This window comes from Olea europaea, chromosome 20, assembly GCF_002742605.1.
Source record: "Olea europaea var. sylvestris chromosome 20, O_europaea_v1, whole genome shotgun sequence".
Taxonomy (NCBI): Eukaryota; Viridiplantae; Streptophyta; class Magnoliopsida; order Lamiales; family Oleaceae; genus Olea; species Olea europaea.
Genome location: NC_036256.1, coordinates 9,173,562 through 9,180,625, shown reverse-complemented (window position 1 = coordinate 9,180,625; position 7,064 = coordinate 9,173,562).

Below are 7,064 nucleotides of genomic sequence, written 5' to 3'. Positions count from 1 at the left end.
CAATGTGGCGGTTCTTAGTCGGGGTGATAAGAAAAGAAACTGAGAATCCCAAAAGGGTTTTGATAGAACCTTTCTTGAATATGGAACCACAATGTTCATTAATTGTTTGAATTGCTAGTATGAAAGGACTGTTTCTACACTGTGCCAGTGTGGAGCAGTAAATTCATACTTATTCAAAATAGAAAAGTCGTGTTTAGGCGACAAGTGCAGCAATTGAGGTTTAACTGTCCTTATTGATTAGGGAATACAGAGAACATGCCTTGGGTCGCAGATAAGTTTAGCCCCCGTTTGGCTCTCATTAAATTTCATTCCATTATATTTCATTTTTCTCTCTCCTCTATTTAATTACACAATTTTTCATAAAATAATATTACACGTAAATCGAAAACTTTTCCTTCCTTCTCAATTACTCGTTTTTCAAAAAACATTATTCCACCAATTTTCATTTCCACATAATTGTTGTAGAGACAGATATGGTATGTTTGATAATGTAGACGAGAAGGAAATGGAAGTACTTGTATATTAGGAACCGCTAAAAATATCAAGCTCAAACATTTTTCTATGAAAATGGCACCTTTAATTCTTGCACAAGATAAAAATTCATTCGCTTGTAGTCATTTCCATAAAAATCCGTAGGCTTGTACTCTTTTTCAAAGAGAAGCCCGCCAGATTGTAATTAAACATGTAGGTGGATAGTTATAAGATGATGTTTCAATCCTCGTAGCGCTTATTATGCCTCCCCACTCCATAGGGGATGGAGATATGCTTTTCATTAGAGTATGAACTTTAGACATGTTCGGCATACATATTACTAAGATTCTAGCTATAGTGACATTTATTAAACATGTCATTCACTTAAATTGTTGATATATAGGGACGGAGCCAGAAAATGATATTAGGATGAGCTAAAATTTAAAAAATTTTGAATGAACTTACGCCACAAGAAATTGAGTTTCGGAGGTTATTTTTGTGACATTCACGATAAAAAATATACGACACTCAATGAAATTAAAAAAATAAAAATTCGATGTCTCACATTAAGATATTCCACTAAATTCTTGTATTTTTATTTATTTATTTTTGACAAATAGAAAATTGATGTTTGCCTTGAAAAATATAAACTAATTGAATCACAATAGAATTAAGCAAAAATACATATCCACCAATGAACATTTAAAAAATTACTTAATGAGTACTCTTCTAGTAATTTTGACAACCCGTCTTTTCAAACAACTGAAAGTTTTAACAAATATTCTTTTTATTGTCAATATCAAATCTATGGTAAGTTATTTATTTTGATCATAATATCTACTTTATTGTCAAAATAAGTATTTTTATTTTTATTTTTTTTGTAGATATGAGTTATTAATGAATGAAAACATTTGTACTGTCTCTAACTATTAGAATAAGTAATTTACTTTTAAATCTAATCAATACAATTTATCTGTAATAAAATTTACTTAATAATTGTAGGCACATTTTATGCATTAAATAGAATGTCTAATTTGACAATAAAATATTTATATTTCATGAATATCTTGAAAAGAATAATTAATAATTGTAGTGTCTTTAATACAATTTGAATGATTAAGCATTGAACTTGAGTTGAGATTTAAAATAGAGCTAGACTAATGCTAATATCTGGGCCATAATTATAAAATCTTTGCTTAGAAAATAATATGGGATGGGGAGCATTTAATATGGGCTACCATATTGTATGACGGAAAATTGTATTACCCTGTAAATTATCATAAAAAGTCATGTTTCATATATTTACTTTTTAGATGTTTTCAATTGTTTCTTTAATTTATTTGTTTTTTTTCAGAAGTTCCCTTCTTATGCCAACAACTTTTAGTTAGTATTGTACTTGTAGAGGTAAACACAAGTAGTTTATCAAAGTAACAAATTTCCAGAGTATATTTATGCAGTAAACAGGTAATATTTTAGCTAATTCTATGCAAATCTGCATAATATTATGTTTTGCATTAATCATGACTTGCTGGGGTACAATTCAACATGGGTTTGCACAGTGAGAGTTGATTTCTTTGTCACTACAGGAAAGAGTTCATATATGTTTTCTTGAGCAACAAAACAATATCATATCAATAGCAGTGAAAGATGCAATTTCATGGGCCACTTTTTTCCCCATTTTGGGGCGTAACATCCTCAAAAGCTGCAATGTTTGAACAAAGAGTCATCAACTTCGAAAAGCGTATCCAATAAAAGTGGGTGTAAATTAATATCTCTAAAATAACTTTTACATCCTCAATTACACTCAAATGTGAAGATCTAAATTCATTTTTTTGCCACCTGTGGATGTACATATTTCAGTGTTCTAAAAAACATAAAACATTGTTAGGCATGGGGATAAAATTTCAAGCTTTACGAACTTAAGTGAGCCTAGGCAAGGCCTAGACATAAAAATGCATTTTCTTGTTTTTAATATTATTTTAAATCTTTAATCATTTTGAAAATAATTTAATAATTAAAATGATACATGTCAAACATCTAACATTGTAAAATACTATATTTATTCAATAATTCCTATAATTAGTCAATTGTACAATTTTCAAGTCTTTCAAATGCAAAATTTAGACTATTTTTCATAGTTTCAATTTTCAATTAGATAGGCCTCACTTAATAGATTTATAAGAACTTTATACATACTTTCGGGGTTTTTTAACAAAATAATGAGTCTTAAAATCAAAATTTTATAAAGTAGATAGGATCGTAGTTTAAATCTTATTTTACTCTTTCTTGGATAAAGTCATTTTTTATTGTTGTACGTATAAAGTCATTTAAAAAACTTGAAATTAAAGTTAAAAAAAAGGTTTTTAAAAAAAAATATTAAACTAAAGTAAAATAAAAGAAGTTTAAAAAATAAAAAAATTAATAAAGAGCGCTTAGGGAAGATGAAAGAGCAAAAAGAAAAAATCAAGCCACCTAGGAATTGGCTAATAAAAGGACGTAAGAGTGAAGCGAAGTGTTTTGCTTGAGCTTTGAGGCTAGGCGGCGCCTAGGCGACATTTAGATGAGCTTTTTAGAATGCTGAAAAATTTACACCTTTTTATACATTTTCTGTCAAAAAATATAATTTCGTTTCCTTTGCATCTCTCCATTGGAGAGATTTCACGCCATTTTGGAGTCCTATTTGATATATTTTATTTAAGTAACGATTAATTTTCAACCATATTATTGAATTGGAAGAAGGCATTGACTTTCAAAGGGTAAATCTGTTGACCTCAAAAAGTGTACCTCCAGGTGGCCAACAGATTTCGAGACCTCTCACGTCCGAACAAGCTGTTTTCCTGCACACTAGGACAAACAGTTAGACACACGTGGCCTTCTCCGATGGCTGTGGAGCCGGCCACACGTACTCCGACAGTTAAGTAAGTTGAGGAAGATATATGTAAGTGTGGGAGAGCTTTTAACGTTAGCCTCCAATAGAAAATAAAGGGGGTCGGAATTGGGAGTAAAGAATATAGAGAGCAAAGTTATAGTATCAAAGTCTAAACTTGTATTACCCTTGGAATGACACCAAGTGTGGGCTTTTATAGTAGAAGAGGGTGAGTAAAAGCCGTTGGATGAAGAGACATGTGGCCTCATCTTGGCGGCTAGGGCCTCTTGTCATATGCACCAATCAATCAGGCTTAGGCTCAAGTGCATTTAATGTTATGACCATTAGCAATCCTAGGCCTAACATGTAAGACTAAATTTGACTTGCTGATTGAGTTGAGCCGCCCATGCAGTGAGTTGTCACATCACCCATTTGTTACAAGATCTTGTATGAAGATCTTCCCTAAGATGCCTCTACCTTCCTCGCCTCATTCATGGGGGCTCAACCCTCCATTGGGGTTCGGCCATGGTGGCTCATCCACGGGGGTTCGGCCATGGGGGTTCGTCCAAATTGCTTCGTGTGTAGAATGATGTGGAGTGTGGGTCTAAGTTCTCTTGAGATGCAGCTGCCATTTCTCTTGATACTATAACTTTGTTCTCTATATTCTTTACTCCCGATTCTGACCCCTTTTATTTTCTATTGGAGGCTCACATTAAAAGCTCACACACACTCACATATATCTTTTCCAATTGACTTGACCGTCGAAGTATGCGCTGCCGACTCTACCCCCACCAGAAAAGACCACGTGTGTCTGACGGTTTGTCCTAGCGTACAGGAAAACGGCTTGTTCAGACGTGAGAAGTCTCGGGATCTATTGGCCACCTGGAGGTACACTTTTTGAGGTCAACACCAGACATCATTTGGCGCAATAATACTAGTAAATGACAAACTAGAAAATGCAGGACTTGACGATTTTTAGATATAAAGGTTGTCTCTAGAAGGAGACTGTTGGGAAAATTAGGTGATTTGTACGTAGAGTTATTTAGAAATTAGCATAATCAATTAAATGACATAAATGTAAATTCAATAATAATATAAAATAAAAAGAAGGTTAGAAAATCAAGTCTTGAGAGTCACGTCGACGGCGCTGTCCTAAAGTCGTGTTGTCTCCTCTTCGTGCGGGTTCTTTCGCCACTACAAGACTCCTAAATAAAATTCATGTGGCTCTCCTTCTATGGGCACGATCATAGGGAGATAAAGAACGAGCCTTTATCTAGTTGCCAAAATAGTATAGGGTAAAATTATAGAGAATAATTTTGGAATCAATCATCTCAAGTTATATTTTTCTAATTGTATCTCAAATTGTGATTTTCCTCCCTTTATATAGTTTACAATTTAAATCCCCCATACTAATGAGAATTAATCAATTCATAACGTCCATTTAAATATTTAATTTTATGTTATAATATAAATTAAGATTTTAATTAAACCCAAAACTGAAAATTAAAAATATAATAATTTTTAAAGTTGAAACTTAATATAATTTCCAACAATCCTCCACAAGTTTTAAGCTTTCAAAATAATTAAAAAATATATAATAGTGGCAATATAATACTTTGCAATAGGTGTATGTGTCTTTTGGACTTGAACCTCACTTAGTGATAACAATTTCCATTTGAGGGAACCATAATGGACTAAGCTTTGAATTAGGTCCTTTTGATCAAATTTCAATTGTTCCATATACAGTATTGATTTAGGCTCTAATTCATAGCGAGTAGCGCTTTTAATGGCCATGCGCTCTAATCTATTTTAGTAAGAGTCTCTAGGGAATAGCCCAATCCCATAGCCACGGCCTCATGGCAACTCTTATATAGGTGAGTCCTCCAAAGGTGTGTGTGACCCACATCTCACGAGAATTCTCGCCTCGGTACTCATTCAGGGTTAAACCCTTCCTAACATCACATTATCATTAGCACTATCACCATAGGGATGTGCACAATATAAGTAGTGCTATTATAAGTCACGCAGTACGGACTGTTTCTACCATATTGAATCTTCTTCATGGGATCTCCAATCACGAAGGTTGGGTTACTTCCGAAGGTGGCTCCCTTATGGGCTTAAACCCATCCCCCTCGATGATTTATTATGTCCATTTCGGACTATAATTTATTTCATGTCCCTCTTGGACAATAATTTGGTAACATCAATATACAAGCTTTATTCTTCGCATGCAACCTGAACACCTGCAAAGTTTTCTTAAAATTTCCAAAATATCAATAACACGTTTAATTATAATACGATAAACATATGAAACTTAAAAAATGACTTCTAGCAACATGTTCGAATGTATGAGTCCGTTCAACTTTTGTATTTCACCTGCTATCTTCAGATTTAACCTGAACACTTTGGTCAGAACAATGATTTTACCACTAAGAATAATAATAAAATAAAAGGTGTATCCATATTAAACACCCCCACAGATATTCAGCTTCAAGAACTTTCTTTCCCATTAGCTCTAGATCTAAATTTAGAGCTATGTTTAATCTTATCCTTATTAGTAATTTTATATTTCTAGTTGAGACCAAGTAACGTGGAACCTCATTAGAAAATGCCAAAGTCACTGATGCAACGATAATTTAGTTCCATTATCTTAGGTCATTCAACTGGAATACAAACCATTGAAGCAAACTGCCTTATTTTCCAATGCAGTCACAGAAAACCAATCACAGAATATATGGTAAAAATCAACCAAATCTCATGATATCAGTTTCTATCTTACCTACAAACTGTGACGAATCAAAAACTATATTACTTAAACTTCCGATGAATGTAAAGTCTATAGCATCAACACAATATGTGCACAGATAAATGTGCACCATTTTAAAAATCAATTATAACCCAATATTCTATTCGTTAATTTTGCAAAACATAACTTTAAGGAGTTCAATATAGCTCCAATCAAATAACAATAAAATTATATCGCAATCTGCCATTGCCCAAACTATAGCTGATAGAGTCACTTGCTATCAGGTGTAGAGTAGTCCCTCAGTATTACAGCCTCTATATTTAAGCTTCATATTTTACAACAATTAATTTTCTTCACTCATAAATTTTCTGCCATTGCAGCAATTAATTTTTCTTCACTCATCATCAGGACCGATCGATCACTTTGATATGATTTCGGATTCTATTTTTCTATTGATCTTTAACAAAATTGATGATGTCAAGTCCTTCTATAAACTTGCCAAATAAGAAATCACAGATGCATCAATTAATAAAGGTATTGGGTGTAGAAGTTTCTTTCTTCTTCTATAAATTATTTTCCCTTCAACTTGCAAAGACAATATCCGTATGTACTCACATTCTCACACAAAATGACAAATCAAGAAAATCATACTAGGAGATTTTGGTTCTTTGAGGAGTCAGGAATAATATTTGTTTAGAATGATGAGCATGTAATTATATCCTAAGTGACGCGGAGCAAAAGTGTGATTAGCAAATTTTAGAATGAAAACCGATACCTGATTGTACGTATATGAAGGTACAAATGTACCAATAGAATTCATTCATTTTTAAATTTCATAATGAGATGAGGAGTTTAAGGAGCTCAGAAATGCAATCCCAGATGCATAGTTTACTGGAATATTCATTGGTTACAAAGCTTACTGAGATCCAAAATCCTCATTAATGTTTGGAATCTGAAACACTTCAAACCTTGGCTAACATA